We start from the raw sequence: 17122 nt of genomic DNA, 5'->3' as shown, positions 1-17122 counted from the left end.
ATTGAGGGACTGCAGATTCAGACAGTAACTATCAAAGCTGTCAAAACTTGTAAGCACATGACTCACACACCAGTGGAGCCTTCCTCCTGGCAGAGGGAAACCAGAGAAGTCACGTGCTCTCTCATCAGACAGGCACCCTGCACACTGTGTGTTAAGTGCCCAATGCCGGGTGCTGGGTGCTGGATGAGAAACCCGCCACAACAGCCACTGCCTCCGGGTAGACCGACGCTGAGCACCTACATTGTGCCCTGTGTGAGAGGGTCGGTGAGGGAATGAACAGGACACAGAGACTGAGACTCCCAGGAGAGCAGGGAGGAAACCCTGTAAGGAAACGTAGGTTTTGCTTTACCCAGATAAAGGGGGAGGAGCCCCATACAGAGGTGGGAAAATTTCCAGGATGAGGCAGGAGGCCATGAAGTCTGAGGCAGGAGCAAAGGGTGGCTCCATCAACAGATGATGGCCCCAGACCGCAAGGCAACATACCAGGGCTGGGGACAAGACCCCATAAGCCAAAGAGAGCATTACAGAGATTTGATAAGGAATCCCAGGACTGCTCTTCATTGTTTTTTGTTTAATTTTTTTTAATTAAGTTTTAAAATTGCTTTAAGGAGAGTAGATTGGAGTCAGGGAAACAACCAAGGAAGGCAGTAGCTATGCTCCCACTGGGAAATGCCAAGAACATGGCGATGTGAGAATTGGGGAACAGTGGATTTGAATCCCAACCCGCTTTGCTGGATTGCACTCTTGGCCAGCCTTCTAGGGAGTAGAGGTCAATGCTATAGTCCAACACACCCAACAGGTGCTACTGCCCAAGCCAAGAATCTCTCTCAAACTGGCCCTTTCACTCCACTGACCGGTGGTGTGCTCTAGGCAGAGAGGGCCAGCCTGACCATGAGAGGGGAAAGAAGAGGGAAAACTTGTCCTCTGAGGCCTTCACCCCACCCTTCCCCTGCTCGTTGCCCCACTAGGACAGATTTCCTCCCAAGCTTGCAACTGTGGCAGAAGCGCTCTGGTTCCCCAGAGTCCTGCTCCTTCTCAGACCCTTGCAACCCCAAACTGTGGCCCGAAGACACAGCGGGAAGTCAACACTCCCCGTGTGGGTGACAGTCCCTCTGCCAACGTGTCCAGCGGTGGCCCACCCACAGCGGCTGATCGGCATAGACTGCCATGTGGAACCCAACTCTTCCAACTGCCTTTGGGGTTCCAACGGCTGCCCCGCCCATCAACTGATTCCCAGCAACTGCCACTGCCTCGGAACCTCCTCTGGGCCGCTGACCCCCTCCCCCCACCATGGGACCAGCCTCTCATCTCCACTGCCTTTGCTCGGCTTCTTAGCCTGCTCTGGGCTCCCCCCCAGAACTAGCTCCATTCCTGTGAGATTCCCAACAGTGCCAGGCCTGGGTGACTGTCTCCCTCAGAGCCTCAAGTTTTTTGAAGACACACTTAAATACTCTGTCAAAGACTCAGGATCACACAGAACTATTTCTTTAAAAAAAGAGAGAGAGAGAGAGAAAAGAAAAAAATATATAGTGCTGTGGAGCGTTGTTTTGGCAGGATTGACCCCCCTATAAGATTTGTCTGAAGTCTAGTCCTGGGTCTGCCATTCCCTTCTGCCTCAACGCCAAGGTTGTGACATCTGGACTCCCATGTCCAGAAATCTATCATTTCAAATTTTGCTGCTGGGCAGCCAAGCTCTGCTCTGGAGGCCCATGTTCTCCCAATCCAGCCACACCTCTGGCCCATCTCTCTGTCATTTACCCTCCCCTCCCTCACCTGGGTATGACCTTCTCTTCCCCACACAACCAAATTTCTTGAAAGTGTTCCTCAATTTACTCCCCCTTTTCTCATGCCCCTCCTGACCACTCTGCTTTCTGGCTTCCCTTACCATGTGGCCAACAGTATCATCTGTCAAAGATGCCAGTGACCTCCTCATTATCAAAAACAATGGATACATTTTGTCCACATCCTGGGACACCCTGGGGCCACGTATTCTGTCGAGCACTCTGTTTTAAAACTCTGTTTGAGCTCTTCGTATTGCCAAGCTCAAGAAGACACAGTCGAGCTTCAGAAGATGAAATTAGGTCCCTTTAAGGAGTCCTGAGTCTGGTGGAAAACATAGACTATTTGGGGGGAATACACAAGGGGAGCACCAGGCCCAACCTAGAAAAGTCTTGGGAGGCTGTTCCAAATGGGGAGGAAGTCTCCAAATAGAGAAGATGAGAGAGCAAGAATGAGGAATTTCATTGCCAATGGTCTGTCTCCTGGACCCCCAAGCCAAAATCACAGCTGGGCCTCCAACAGGTCCTGGGAATGACCTTTGAGAAGCCCTCAGCAGTTTCTGGTCTTACCTGTGGTCCTCTCTGAGCATCTGTTATGTTCTTTTCTCTTTGCATACTGGCTTCTTCTTGATACTTTCTTGATACGTTCTTGATACTAATTCTTGACTTCGTCATCCGTTCATCTGAAGTTAAGGCTCCATCAAACCCAATCAGGCATGGCAGAAGGAAGGAGTCACACAGTAAGGATGTCCCCGTCAGAGCCCCCCAGGTGGAAGGGGGCACCACGCCCACACGCAAGGCAGACAGGAAACCAAGCCCACCCATCAGGGGTGGATGGTAGACCAGAGCTACCACTGAGCAGGTTTTGAATTGAGTCTTCTCGCTAACACGATAAACTATCTCTTAAAGAATAGAATTAAGCTCCCACGTGTGGCATCCCTTCCGGCTCTTGCGTGTTCTTTGCCACTAGTTATTCTGGGAACCACTCTACTAAGGGTGAACTGGATATCTGTTTCGTTCCTGGGGGTCAGTTCTTCCTGATCTCCTCCTGGGAGTCTGATTTGATTCCTAAGACTGTGTAGTCACTCAGGCAGTAGTGCTATGGAGCCCGAGACTGGAAACCTTCCCAATGTCTTTCCAACCCTGCTTTCCTACAGCTGGCTGCTGTAAGCTAAAAGTGCCGCCACTAGGAAGAACGACTCTTAACGTGGGTCAGAGCCAACCTGGCTTCCACAGAGAGCGCTGCCATGAATTCTCCTCTCCCATGCCCACATTGAGGGGTACTCTGCTCTTGATAGCTTCCAGAATTCTGCCAAAGTATGCCATACCCTGCAAACCCACCATGATGCCGACTGCCCAGGCTTGTCCTAGAGTCCCCCCTGTGCCAACCTTTACAGGAGGATATATTTCCTGTATCCCTAGGGAGTGGGTCTCTGCCTTTCTCCTTCTTCCCTCTGCGCCGACGTGGTCCCTTCCTGCAAGCAAAAACCTTCATGAACTATTGTAACTCACCCCGCCCCCCCAGCACACACACACACATAAGTGCTCTGGGTAAACCTGAATTCTTTAAACATGCCTACAGGTCCACGTGTTGTAATTGGTAGTGATCTTCACCCAACGCATCAATGTGGGTAACTGTGGGGACACACAGAAGTGGGGACAGGGGATAAAGCAGGAAAAATAAAATGAGATAGGGACCTTGTACAGACCAGTGATGATAATGGGCCAAGAAGCAAGGGGTATGAATAAATTAGTCCTGGGATGCTACTCAGGAGGAGGTGCTCTGCTGCCCTCTGCTGTGTCCTCAGGACACAAACCTGTCCCCAGCTTCTACGTCTGCAACATTTTTCAGAAGATAACCTTTAGGCTACTGGAATGGCTTCAACTAGATGTGCTGATTGGTGGAAGTAACTGGGAGTTTGGGGTCCCTTGCGCAGCCTGTGGTCAGTGGCTGATCACCGAGGTGTGGGAGAGCCCCCCACCCATGCCTCGAGGCAGGATCAAGACTGTAGTATTACATAGGCTTCCCTTGGGATCAGGCCAAACCTGAAACATCACCTGAAATCCCACCTGGCTTGGCTCCCTCCTACCTTATATTCCCTACTCTCTTATCTCCTCCTGGGAGAACCGCCTTAGCAAATCACTTGCATCCAAATCTCTTTCTCAGGGCCTGCCCCTGGGGCCCCCACCTAAGACAATTCTCAGCATGAAAAACAGATTGCTATCACCAGCATGCAGAGAATAACAGGGATTTTCCTACAACCCAACCAAATTTCTATTTGGAGACCTCGCTCAGATTGAGTGAATTTCTGAGTCACTTCCTGGTTTGTTCCCAGTGGTGTACTGGTAAACCAGGATGTCCAGGGAAGAGAAAAAGGAAAAGTCCTGATTTCTAGCATTTGCTATTTCCCATGATATAAATACTCCCACCATAGCCAATCTCAAACTCCCAATATGATGTCACTGAATGGGACTGGAAAGAGGTGGCACAAAGTGTTCTCATAAAGCCAGGAGAGCCAGCCTCATACCACTGTCCAGTCAGCAACTCCCACTATGGGGGTTTTGTCCATGTTACTGTGAACAAACGTGATGCTGTGACTTCGGGTGTAGTGACTACCTACTCCCCGGTCCCCTCAGAGACTTTTCTCATGCATGGCTGCTGCCTCCTCCCTCAGATCTGCTGACTCTGTAACTTTCCTGACATACAAGGTTGTCTGTGGCCCTGTTTCCAAACTGCAGCATCGCCTCATAATTATCTCCCTCTGGGTTTTGCTGAAGTCCCTGAGGTACAGCCAGGAAGCGAGGCACTTCTCCTTACCCTTCTGTCTCTCTGTCCCCACATGTGGAGAATCTACTCTGAAGAAGGAAAGTGAGGTGGGGTGGGAGCAGGGGCACCCCACTTTCTTTCCAAATGCTTCTCAATGCTTTGCCCCATCTCTTCTTTCTTTTTGATATTGTGTTTAAAATAACTTTAGCTCACTCAGGTGATACAGGGAGTTTGAAAAATTGGCTTCCTCCTCCCTTGGAGCCTACATTTAGCTCCTGCTCCTTATGCCTAGCCGTTCACTCATGTTAGCTTCTAGTTGCCTGGGAATGCTGTCAAGGCAGAGGAAAGGGCAGTTGTAAAGGCCCTGGGGCAGGAATGAACTTGGTGTTTAAGGAACAGAGAGAAAGCCAGAGACAGTTGTGCATGTTGTGGGAAATTAGTAGAAGAAGACTCAGAGAAGTAGGCAGAAACCAGATCATGCAGAGCACATAAGTCAGGGTAAGGAGGTGGGAATTTTATTCCCAACGCAAAAGGAAATCCCTGGAAGCTTTTAAGAAACAGAATGACATAATTGGACTTACCGCTTTTTTAAAGATTACCACAGCCACTTTGTAGTAGAAGTCAGGAAGTCACTTAGATTAGGCTCCTGAAAAAAAAAAACAACTAAAAGAAGGCAATCATTGGACCCAGGGTGCAGTCAACAGAGACAGAAATATTCAAGTACTCGAGGCTCCTATGAAAGTAGAAACGGCAGGACTTGATCACAGATGTGGAGCATGAAGTAGAGGCACAGGGGAGGACTCCTAAGTTTCTGTCTTGAGTAATAGATGCTCTGTGGTCCCCTTATCTGAGCTGGGGAAGACAGAAAAAGGAATCCATGCGGTGGAAGAAGAATGAGTTCCATTTTGTACATGTTAAAATAAGATGACCATTAGACATGCACGTGGAATTTTCAATTAGTTTGTAAGCATCGGAACCTGGAACTCAGGAAGAGTAGGTATGAGCTAGAGGGGAAAAACAGGGGTCCCTAACGCGGAGGAAGGATTCAAACCATGGGCTGGATTTTAACCATGATCTGGGAAGGGAGAATGGGCCAAGTCTGAGCACTCACACCACTTAGAAACTAAGTTAAAAAGTGGAGATAGAAAAGGAGAGCAAAATGGAGCAGCTAGAGAAGAACAGTAGGAGAGAGTGGTCAGAACAATTGAGACCAGTTCCAAGAACTGTATCAAATGTAGCTGAACTCGAAGTTGGCAAGGAAGTGCCGGATGGCTGTGGCAGCAAGCAGGTCCCTGCTGACTTGGACCAGAGCTGGTTTCAGTAGACCATGGGCACAGGTGCTCTTTCAAAAGAGTGGGGTCAAAGAATGAAGTGGACCTGAATTCCTACTGGGAATCATTGACCAGAAAATAAGAAATATGTGGTGCAAGAAAGAAAAGCAGTAATTGCGGGTAGCAGATGCTGGAGGGAGTGAGAAAGAATGACCCCCCAGGGGATCCAGAGGGACAGCCTTCCATAGAAGCAAAGACCCCTCCCAAGAGGAAGGCAGAAATCAGAGGTATCAATGAAAATGGTTTTCCGTCTCTGGCCATGAAAAGACAAGGCTTCTGTGCTTTTTCTTCTAGTTTCTTGGTGAGATGAAGCAAGACCTCAGACTTCATCATCCTTACACAAAGAAAGACTATTAAGGACTATCTTAACAGTAGAAAAGTACTTCTCCCCTCCCTACTTCCCTACCTCCATGGGCACCTAATTCAAGACCTCTCACAGAGCCCACAGAGCCGTCAGCCGTAAATGTTTATTGAAGACACTGCATCTGTGTTAATCCAAAGAATATACAGCTATAGTAGGGCTTACGATCAGCATTTCATAAATCTGAATATCATTTACACCTAAACTGTTATACTATTTCCGGAGGAACCAAACTCTCCCTATAACTGTGATTTTGCTATTGAGACAAAAGCTATCCCTTGACTGAGTTTTCCACATCACAAGTTTTGGTGTCCAAAAAAAGAGCAAACTGGATCTGACCGAGAGTGCCTGATGAGAAAGTCTTTTTTCGAGAATGGAGCCACAGGAAGGCTTCCTTTAATATCAAAGCATTCTATGTGTGCATGTTGTGATCCCAAGGTCCACAGAGAATTGGATACTTGTTCATTTTTATCTATATTTCGAACCTGACCCAAGAGTGCTTAACCTCCACTACCTCTTTAAACCCCACTAGACTGAAATCAAACTAAAAAGAAAACAGTAGGGGTGCCTGGGTGTCTCAAGAGTAGTGTCTCCCTTCAGCTGGGGTCATGATCCCAGGGTCCTGGGATGGAGCCCGCATCAGGCTCCCTGCTCAGCGCGGGAAGCCTGCTTCCCCCTCTCCCACTTGTGTGTCTTGTGCTTGCCTCTCTCACTGTGTGTGTGTGTCTGTCGAGTAAATAAAATCTTTAAATAAATATATAAATATATAAAGAAATATAAAGAAAGAAAGAAAAAGAAAAAGATGTAGGAGTGGAGAAAAAATTTTGGAAGCCAGAACGGACAGATCAATTGTAGATGACGAGATGATGTAGCAGCCTGAAGAAAGCTGTATCTTGAGGCAACAGTGGGCAAATGAGAAAAGCCCCTGATTTATGCCATTAGACTGCCAAAGACGCGGGAACATAACAGACATGAACATAAATCTAGAAATGAGGGTAATCTTAGTGCTAAAAAAGTTTTTAAGAGCAGTTAAGCCCTTACATCCCCTCTCCCACTCTATGTAGCTGAAGGACCACCCCTCACCAGTCCCCGCAGAGGCCCCTGCCTTGCTCTTTGCAGAGTATAAATCAGGATGTCTGAACTGGGCGTGGCTGAGGAAGGGATTGTGGAAAATAAGGAGATTAAGTGAACGTTGACATGCTAAATGGTGAGATTCCCCACTCAGCTCTTGCCATGCAAGGGGCCAAGCTCAAGCTTAGACTCTCTGGGCAAAAACATGAAGGAAACTTCTGGAGAATCTAATCACCCAGAAGAAAAGATCCAAATATACTTGATTAGGAATCCCCCTCCCCTGCCAGAAAACTTTTCCAGCCACATCACCCTACAGGGAAGACCACACCGTTGAACAGTATTGTTCGTGTGCACAGAGCTCCCAATACACTTTGAAGGTCAGAGGGTGTCTGGACGATTTGAAGGAAAAATGTAGAGAATGAAAGACACTAAAATAAACATGTAAAAAGAAACTTGGAAGAAATGAATTCAAGAATAAGAATATTTCCAAATATACTCATTCATATGCTCCCAGAGGCAAAGAAAGACATGTCTCCAGTAAACAGAGGTGGAATGGTTTTTTATTTTATATGTGTATCTAAGGAAAAAGGAAAGGAAAGGAACCAAAAGGAAGAGAAAACAAAAGGAAAAAGCTGTTGGAAATGAAGAGTTTGATAGTAGACTTTAAAAATCAATCAACATCAAGGGCACTTGGGTGGCTCAGTCAATTAAGTGTCCCCCTTTGGCTCAGGTCATGATCTCAGGGGCCTGAAATGGAGCCCTGCACTGGGGCTTCAGTGCTCAGCGGGAAATCTGTTTCTCCCTCTCCCTCTGCCCCTCCCCCCAATTTGTGCGCTCTTTCTCTCTCTCAAATAATCTTATTTAAAAAATTAATAAACATCATTAATTTGACTCAATACCATTAGTTATTGGGAAATGCAAATCAAGACCACAATGAGATACCATTACACACACACTAAGAGGGTTATAACCAAATGACAAACAAAATATCAAGTGTGGGTGAGAATGTGGAGGCATTGGGACTTTCTTATATTACTGGTAAGAATGCAAAATGGTAGAGCCACTGCAGTTCCTCAAAAAGTTTAGTATATGTGCTGCCGAAGCAAGCACGCAGTTCCTCAAAAAGTTAAACAGAGTCACCATATGACCCAGCAATTCCCAAGACAAATGAAAACATGCGCCTGCACAAAATGTGTACAGAAATAGTCATAGCAGTGTTATTCACAATAGCCAAAAAGTGAGAATAATCCAAGTGTCCATAACAGGTAGATAGATAAGTAAAATATGGAATGCAACAGAAAGAATGAAGTAATGTTACATGGATGAACTTTGAAAACATTATGAAGAAAAAGATACTGATGTAAGGACCACATATTCTATGATTCTAGTCATATGAAATGTCCAGAATAGGCAAATCCATAAGGACAAAAAGATTAGTCATTGTTGCCAGAAGCTGGGAGGAGAGAGGAAGAGCAAGAAACTTCTAATGGATACAGAGTTTCTTCTGGGGATGATGAAAATGTTTGGGAATTAGAAAGAAGCAATAGTTTTACAATTTTGTGAATATACTAGGAAAAAAAACACTTTATTGTATAATTTAAAAAGGTAAATTTTATGACTGTGAGTTCTCAATATATGTATTGTGATTTTTTTTTAAAAGCAATGAATGCTTGGGATACAAAGTCAAGAAAAATCACACAAGAAGTAAAATAAAAAGACAAATAACTGGAAAATAGAAGAAAAATAAAGTCATGCAGTCTAACATCTGAAGGATCAGATGTCTTAGAAAGATCAGAGAAAAGAAAGGAATAAAAAAATCAAGTAATAAATTTTCTCAAGATTGAAACATCAAGTGTCTGCATTGAAGGAATCCAATAGGTAATACCTTAAAAAATGAAAGAAAGGAACAACTTAATTTAGCACATAGATGCAATTAGACGCACAGCATCAAGACTCACATTGTGAAATTTCAGAATCCTGAAAGCAAGAAGAGAGCCCATAAACTTCCACAGGGGAAAAATAAAACCAGATTCCATATGAAGGATTAAGAATCAGAACAGCAATGAAATTTTTTAAAGCAACACTGGAAACTAAAAATCAACTACATGCCTAAAACATTGTAAGAGAAAAATATTTTGAATACAGAATTCTATATGCAGCCAAACTAGCAAGTAAACACGGTGAGGGAGGCATTTTTAGATATGCAAGTTCTCTACAAGTTTACTTACAATGCACCTTCCTAAAAAAAAAAAATGTTTTCTACAAAATAGAGTAAAACAAGAAAGAGAAATTCATAGCAGCCAGAAAGTAGAGAATCCTATATAAAAGGGAGCAATCATGCTCCTTGGTATTTTTACCCAAAGGATCTGAAAACTTACATCCACACAAATACCTACACGCAGATGTTTACAGCAGCTTTATTTATAATGGCCAAAATTTGGAAGTAAGTAGGTGAATGATAAATAAACTATGGGACATCCAGACAATGGAATATTAATATTATTCAGTGCTAAAAAAAAATTAGCTATCAAGTCATGAAAAGACATGGAGGAAACTTAAAATGTGTATTGTTAAGTGAAAAAGCCAATCTGAAAAGACTACACACTGTATGACTTCATCCATATAACATTTTGATAAACGCAAAACTGCCATCAATAAAAGGATAGTGGTTGTCAGCAATGGGAAAGAAGAAATGAATAGGCAAAGCACAGAGAATGTTAAGGACAGTGAAACTATTTTGTATGATATTTGATGTATGATTTTGGGTACATGTGCTATGTATCTGCCAAAGTCCACAGAAAGCACCCCACCAAAGTGAGCCATATGGGTCAAATTAGGTGTGCCATTTGTAACCACTGCATCAATCTAGTTAAGATATCAGTAATGGGGGAGGCTATGCACCTGTACTTCCTGCTCAATTTTGCTTTGAACCAGAAACTGTTCTAAAAAAAACAGTCTTTAAAAGAAAAGTTAAGGGGCACCCAGGTGGCTCAATGGGTTAAGCCTCTGCCTTCTGCTCAGGTCATGATCTCAGAGTCCTGGGATCGGCCCTCTATGGGGCTCTCTGCTCAGCGGGGAGCCTGCTTGCCCCCCACCCCGCTTGCTTGTGATCTCTGTCAAATAAATAAATAAATATATATATATATAAATACAAAAGTTAAAAGTTAATTCATGTCAACCAGTAACACTGCTTCTAACAACATTTCCTACAGAAAAAAATCAGAATGATTAGGGAAAGTAATGTATGTCTAAATGATGAAATGTTACATCACAATTGAATTTTTGTTTTCAAATGGAATGTAATAAAATGGAGGGAGGCGAAGACCAAAAGAGGTGAAAACAATACCTAGGAGGAGGAATTTCCTAGCGAAGAGAGAGAGCCCCAGCAATACCCATGTACCAGGCTGAAAGAGAGAGCAACCAGTCCAGATAGAAGCAGACAATGCAATTGATAATACTAATGTTTGAATGTGTTGAGAGGTGATTCCTACCATGGTAGGAAGAGGAGGGTGGAATATAGATTTGAATTAGTGATGAGAATGTAGACAGAGGACGTAGACAGAGGATTACTCACTCTAGAGGAAATATAACCCCCTACAGAAATGGAAAAGTGATTCTAATCAGTTATGTAGCTCAGCTGTAAAGAGAATTTACCAGGGCGCCTGGGTGCCTGGGTGGCTCAGTTGATTAGGCTTCTGCCATCAGCTCAGGTCAATTAGCTCAGGTCATTATCTGGAGGTCCTAGGATCAAGCCCGGCATCGGGCTCCCTACTCAGCCAGGAGTCTGCTTCTTCCTCTCCCTCTGCCCTTCCCCTTGTCCTCTCTCTCTCTCTCTCTCTCACTCTCTCTCTCAAATAAATAAATGAAATCTTTAAAAAATAGACTTTAAAAAATAAGAGGAATTTACCTTGTAGGCGGCCATGGACTGAGCTGGAGTCAGGAGACCAAACCAGGCCCTAACTCGCGCCTCCTTGAAGCTCAAGTGTTAATAACCTTGTGGGTGTAAAAGTAGAGTACGCTTGAGAAGGGGCCTGAGCTATGGATTCCAAGACTCGCCAACATGACTGCCTGCATGTCTCTAGCTAGGCTACTAAGCTATTGTGGGTTTATACTGTTCTTGCACAAACCATAAATCATACCATTGTAAGATCATGAGTTACTTGGAAGATAGTGTACCTGGTTAATAGATTACTTAAGGACAAAGGTCACTGGTGTCAGAGGGTCTGTTGCTAGGGCATGAGAAACAGAACAAGGGGAGGCCTGGAGGGTTAGCATGTACATGTAGTAATTTCCTTTACAATCAGTCAAATAAGAAACTTCCTTGTAATTGTTTCTGTACACTATACAATGGCTTCACAATCTCAAACTTGGCACTGTTGGACATCCTCCTCTGTGTCCCTCCTGCCCCCATCTCTTTGTATCTTAACTTCTTTTCACCATCCTCTTACCCTCTCGCCTCTGGTCGTGTTGTCACGCCGGCCGCCACATTACCTGATCATAATGATTGTAAATGCTAAATACTGGCCTAAACTTAAAGAAAACAGTATAAGCAGTGCCTAGGTGGCTCAATCATGTAAGTGGCTGCCTTTCGCTCAGGTCATGATCTTGGAGTCCCCAGATCAAAACCTGCATCAGGCTCCCTTGTCTCGTGCTCTCTCTCTCACTTTGTCTCTCTCTCTCAAAATCTTTTTTAAAAAATTGAATAAAACACTATGGGATTTTGGGGAGGGCATAAAAAGTGATGAAAATATCTTTGCACCCCCCATGTTTGTTGCAGCATTATTTACAATAGCCAAGACATGGAAGCAGCCTAAGTGTTCATGGATGGATGAATGGATCGAGAAAATATATATACAATGGAACATAATTCCACCATAAAATAAAAGGAAATCCTACCATTTGCAATAATATGGGTGGACCTTGAGGGCGTTATGCTCAATGAAATAAGTCAGACAGAGAAAGATACCTCATCACCACACTTATATGTGGAATCTAAAGAAAGAAAGAAAGAAAGAGAAAGAAAGAAAGAAAGAAAAGGAAATGCAACTCATAGATACAGGGAACAGATTGGTGCTTGCCAGAGGTGGGAGTTGGGAGGTTGGAAAAATGGGTGGAAGGTTGAGAGGTGCAAAAGTCCTAGAAAAGTAATGTACAGTACAGTGACTGTAGTTAATAGTACTGCCTTGCATACTTGAAAGTTGCTGAGAGTAAATCTTGAAAGTTCTCATTACAAGGAAAAAATTTGTAACTGTGTATATTGACAGATATTAACCAGACATGCTGTGGTGATGATTTTGCAACACACATACTAATTTCAAATCATGTTTCACACATAATGAATATCCCATGTCAGTTACACCTCAATTTCTTAAAAAAAAAAAAAAAAAAAGTCAATGTGAGAGGAGGAGGCAGCAAGCCGGGAATGATAACATTTATGTTCATGTTTCCCTAATGAAACTGAACAGTCAAGCAGTAGCAGTGGAAACATGTAAATTACAAGAGTAAGATAAATATTTAAAAAAAAAAAAAAAAACTAAGAAAGTTGAAATCGGCTTCCTCAGAGCCAGAAATGGGTGGGAAATATTGGCAAAGGAAAGCCACTTTTCATAAATGAGAGAACAATTTGCCTTTAAAGTATGTGTATCCAACTTTGATAAAAATAAAACTAAACAAAAAGAAGTTTCTGAGAGACGATGTGTCACACACAGATGGCAACTGTAGCTGGTAAGCAACAAATGCTTCCTGAGAGTTCACTACGCGCCAGGCGTTGCTGGAGATGCAGGAAGCAATCAGACACTTCCACACACACACTCTTCCAAAACACACATACATATGCATATTGTCCAGTATGTTCACACCGTGGATGATGAGCCGGTTGTTCATTTGGTCCTGGTGTTCTACTGCCTGACAATAGGAACGTGGTCTAAGATGCAAGATGTCCAGCTCGGTTTAAGAAAGCTAAGAGATGGGACAACCTGAGGGTTTTGAAGGGTCAGGGGTGGGAGGTTGGGGCAACCTGAGGGTTTTGAAGGGTCAGGGGTGGGAGGTTGGGGGAACAGGTGGTGGGTAATGGGGAGGGCACGTTTTGCATGGAGCACTGGGTGTTGTGCAAAAAGAATGAATACTGTTACGCTGAAAAAATAAATAAAATGGAAAAAAAAAAAAAAAGAAAGCTAAGAGATGGAGCCCCTGGGTGGCTCAGTGGGTTAAAGCCTCTGCCTTCGGCTCAGGTCATGATCCCAGGATCCTGGGATCGAGCCCCGCATCGGGCTCTCTGCTCCGCAGGGAGCCTGCTTCCTCCTCTCTCTCTGCCTGCCTCTCTGCCTAGTTGTGATTTCTCTCTGTCAAATAAATAAAATTTAAAAAAAAAAGAAAGCTAAGAGATGTGAAGCTTGTGTGGCATTTCAGGTTTCATTAGCTTGCCAAAATGTTCCCTGCCTGTTTCATTGGTGAATGATAATTTTCATCATACCCAAGATATTCGTAGCTTACTATTTATGTGGGTACATACAAAGACTGGTAATCATCTAATAGCTCCTTTTCGAGTGCTGTGTTGGAAGTAGAGTCTTTGTGCACAATTCAACCTGATATCCATGGGTTAGGCCAATGAAATTGCAGGAAAACATCTAACTTTAGATTGCATCATTATAATGTCTTATCCATCGTTAAAGGAAAGTATGGTAGTTATGTTTCTCCTTTTATTTCCTGATCTCCTTCTTCTTGGAGCTCTAGGGTTTGGTTGTTTTCAGTTTGCTAAGTGTTGCTTTCTCAACAGAGTCTAAATATAAAGAATATCAAGAATATTCTAAGTCCATTTCCATGAGGGCTCTTTGATGTTAGTGATTTCACTTCTTTTTTTTTTTAAGATTTTTATTTATTTATTTGACACAGAGCTAGAGAAAGAGCACAAGCAGACAGAACAGTAGGCACAGGGAAGGCACAGAGAAGCAGGCTCTCTGCCGAGCAGGGAGCCCAACATGGGGCTTGATCCCAGGACCTTAGAATCATGACCTGACCCAAAGGCAAACACTTAACTGACTGAGCCACACAGGCACCCCGTGATTTCACTTCTCTACACCTCACTTTATCCATTCACTCTCCAACTACGGAAGATTGTTGAACTATTTGGGGTACTAGTTTTAGAACAAAGGCTGGGGACTATCCTCATGACATCAGTTTGACCAGGGCTGTGAGCCACAAGCTATTCTCTGCTCAGAGACCAGCAACCAGAACCCCATGCCATTCCAGTTCCCCACTGGAAACCCATTCTAACAGCCCAGGAATGTCCCACCCCAGGCCTCCCAGCGTGCCTTGTGAGGAGCTCCCCAAGTAGCACAACTGTGCAAATATCCTCTAAATCATTGTTTTCCAATAGTTTTGTTCACCCAGTCAGTGAATTTCAGCTCAAAACCTTAACATGTGCATGTTACCTGTCATTCTACTATATCATGATTGTTATGAAACCTACAAGACAGATGCGAAAAGAATCTAGATATAAAATACAAGTTTATCAAGATGTCTTTTTATTTTCTGTTGGAATTCCAACAAACCACTGTGCACAGCCGATGGGTGTATTAACCCACTATAGACATACCTTGTATTATTGTCCTTCATTTTATGGTGATTTGCAGTTACTGCTTTTTGGGGTTTTTTGTTTGTTTTGTTTGTTTGTTTGTTTTACAAACTGAAGGTTTGTGGCAACTCTGTGTCAAGCAAGTCTATCAGCACTCTTTATCCAATAGCATTTGCTGACTTCGTGTCTCTGTGTCATGTTTTGGTAATTCAAGATTTCAAACTCTTCCGTTATTATTATATTTGTTATGGTGATCTGTGATCAGTAATTACCACTTGCTAAAAGCTCAGGTGATGGTTAATGTATTTTAGCAAAAAAAAATTATTTTAATTAAGGTATATATATTATCCTTTTAGACAGAGTGCCAATAATTTAGACATAGTGCGCACTTGAAAGACTGACTACAATATATTGTAAATGTCAATTTTATATGCACTGGTGAACCAAAGCATTTGTTTAACTCAGATTTTTGCTGTGTTTGCTTTGTTGTCATGGTCTGGAAGAGACCTGCAGCATCTCCGAGGTCTGCCTATACTCTGAATCTCTCAGCTGCCTGGAATCTGGTTAGGAGAAGCAAATACATCCCTCCTGGGTCTTAGGGTCCTTTTCTGCACTTGCGGAGATACAGAATAACAAAATGCCCAGACCAGGTTTGGATTGAACTAGATCTCATCTACCTGCACAAATTGCAAGAAAGATGTCAATAGAAGGATGAAGGTATTCATTGGGGGGGGAAATGGAAAAGAGAACAAAGAAAACTTACCCATAATTCAACAAAGAGACAACATTGCTAACACTTTAGAAAGCAGGTTTTCAGTGACTCCATGCATTAAGATGCTTCTTTTCCAAAATGTGCTGTTGTAGAAGTTCCCTTTTTTCATTTTTTTTCCCTTTTTTCATTTTTGATGACTATTTTGTATGTCCTTAAATTTGGCAACATTTTTCACTATCATAATGTCACATAATATATTCAATTTTTATTAGTTCATGATTTTTAAACATTTTATTAGTGAAATTTCAAACATATACTAAATAGAAGGGTATAATGAACCCAAATGTATTAATTACCCAGCTTCAACAATTATAAACATTCTGCCATTCTTGTATCATCTGGAACTTGACCCACTTCCCACACTCCACCAGATTTTAGGGTTTTTTTAAGTAATATATAACATATAATGAATAAATGATATAACATATTATGTACCCTTACATCTTTGTTGTACAATTTTGAAAAATGGATAACCCATACCCCATCCTATCAAACCTTTATCTCCCTGAAAATTCATTCAGTGCTATCCACCAGAGAGCCATTGTTATTTTTTTTCAGTTTGAATTTGTTATGTCCCAGAACTTCAAGCAAGCAGAATATGTAATCTTTTGTGTTGGTTTTTTTCATTCAGCAAAATGCCAGTGAGATTAATCCATGTTGCAAAATTCATTAGTAGTTTGTTTCTTTCTATTTAGGAGTAATATTCTATTGTATGAATATACTACAATTTGTTTAGTCATTGTCCTGACAATGGGTACTTGTGTTGTTTCCTGTTTGGGGCTGTTGTCAAAAAGCCTGCTAGGTTTTCTTCTACAAGTCTTTCTGTGGTCACATCTTTAAACTTCTCTTGGATAAATACCTAGTAGTGGAATTACTGGCTTAAAGGACAAGTAAATGTATCCATTTATAAAATAAAAGTGCAAAACTGTCTTTTTTTTTCAAAGATTTTATTTATTTGTTTGACAGACAGAGATCACAAGTAGGCAGAGAGGCAGGCAGAGAGAGAGAAGGAAGCAGGCTCCCCGCTGAGCAGAGAGCCGGATGTGTAAGGTTCGATCCCAGGACCCTGGGACCACGACCCGAGCCGAAGGCAGAGGCTTTAACCCACTGAGCCACCCAGGCACCCCAAAACTGTTTTTTCTAAAGTGATGAGACCTTTATATTTTCCCACTAGAGAAACATTAGTGTTCTGGTTTCTCCATATCTTCACCAACACTTGGTGTTGAGGGTCTTTCCAATTTTAGCCATTTTAGTTGATACAATATAAATTTGATTTTGCTGAGGACTAAAGATGTTGATCGCTTTTTCATTTGCTTATTGGCCAATCATATCTTCCTTCATAGAGCATTCAAGTATTTCACATTTTTGAGGTATCTTATTTTTGCTGGTTTGTGAAAGCTCATGGTCAAGACATGTATTGCAAATACTTTCAGTCTACTCATGTTAATGGTATCTCTTGGTTAAGCAGT

The sequence above is a fragment of the Meles meles genome, chromosome 12, assembly GCF_922984935.1.
Source record: "Meles meles chromosome 12, mMelMel3.1 paternal haplotype, whole genome shotgun sequence".
Classification (NCBI taxonomy): Eukaryota; Metazoa; Chordata; class Mammalia; order Carnivora; family Mustelidae; genus Meles; species Meles meles.
The sequence above is the reverse complement of the archived record's forward strand: the minus strand, read 5'-3'. Positions refer to the sequence as shown.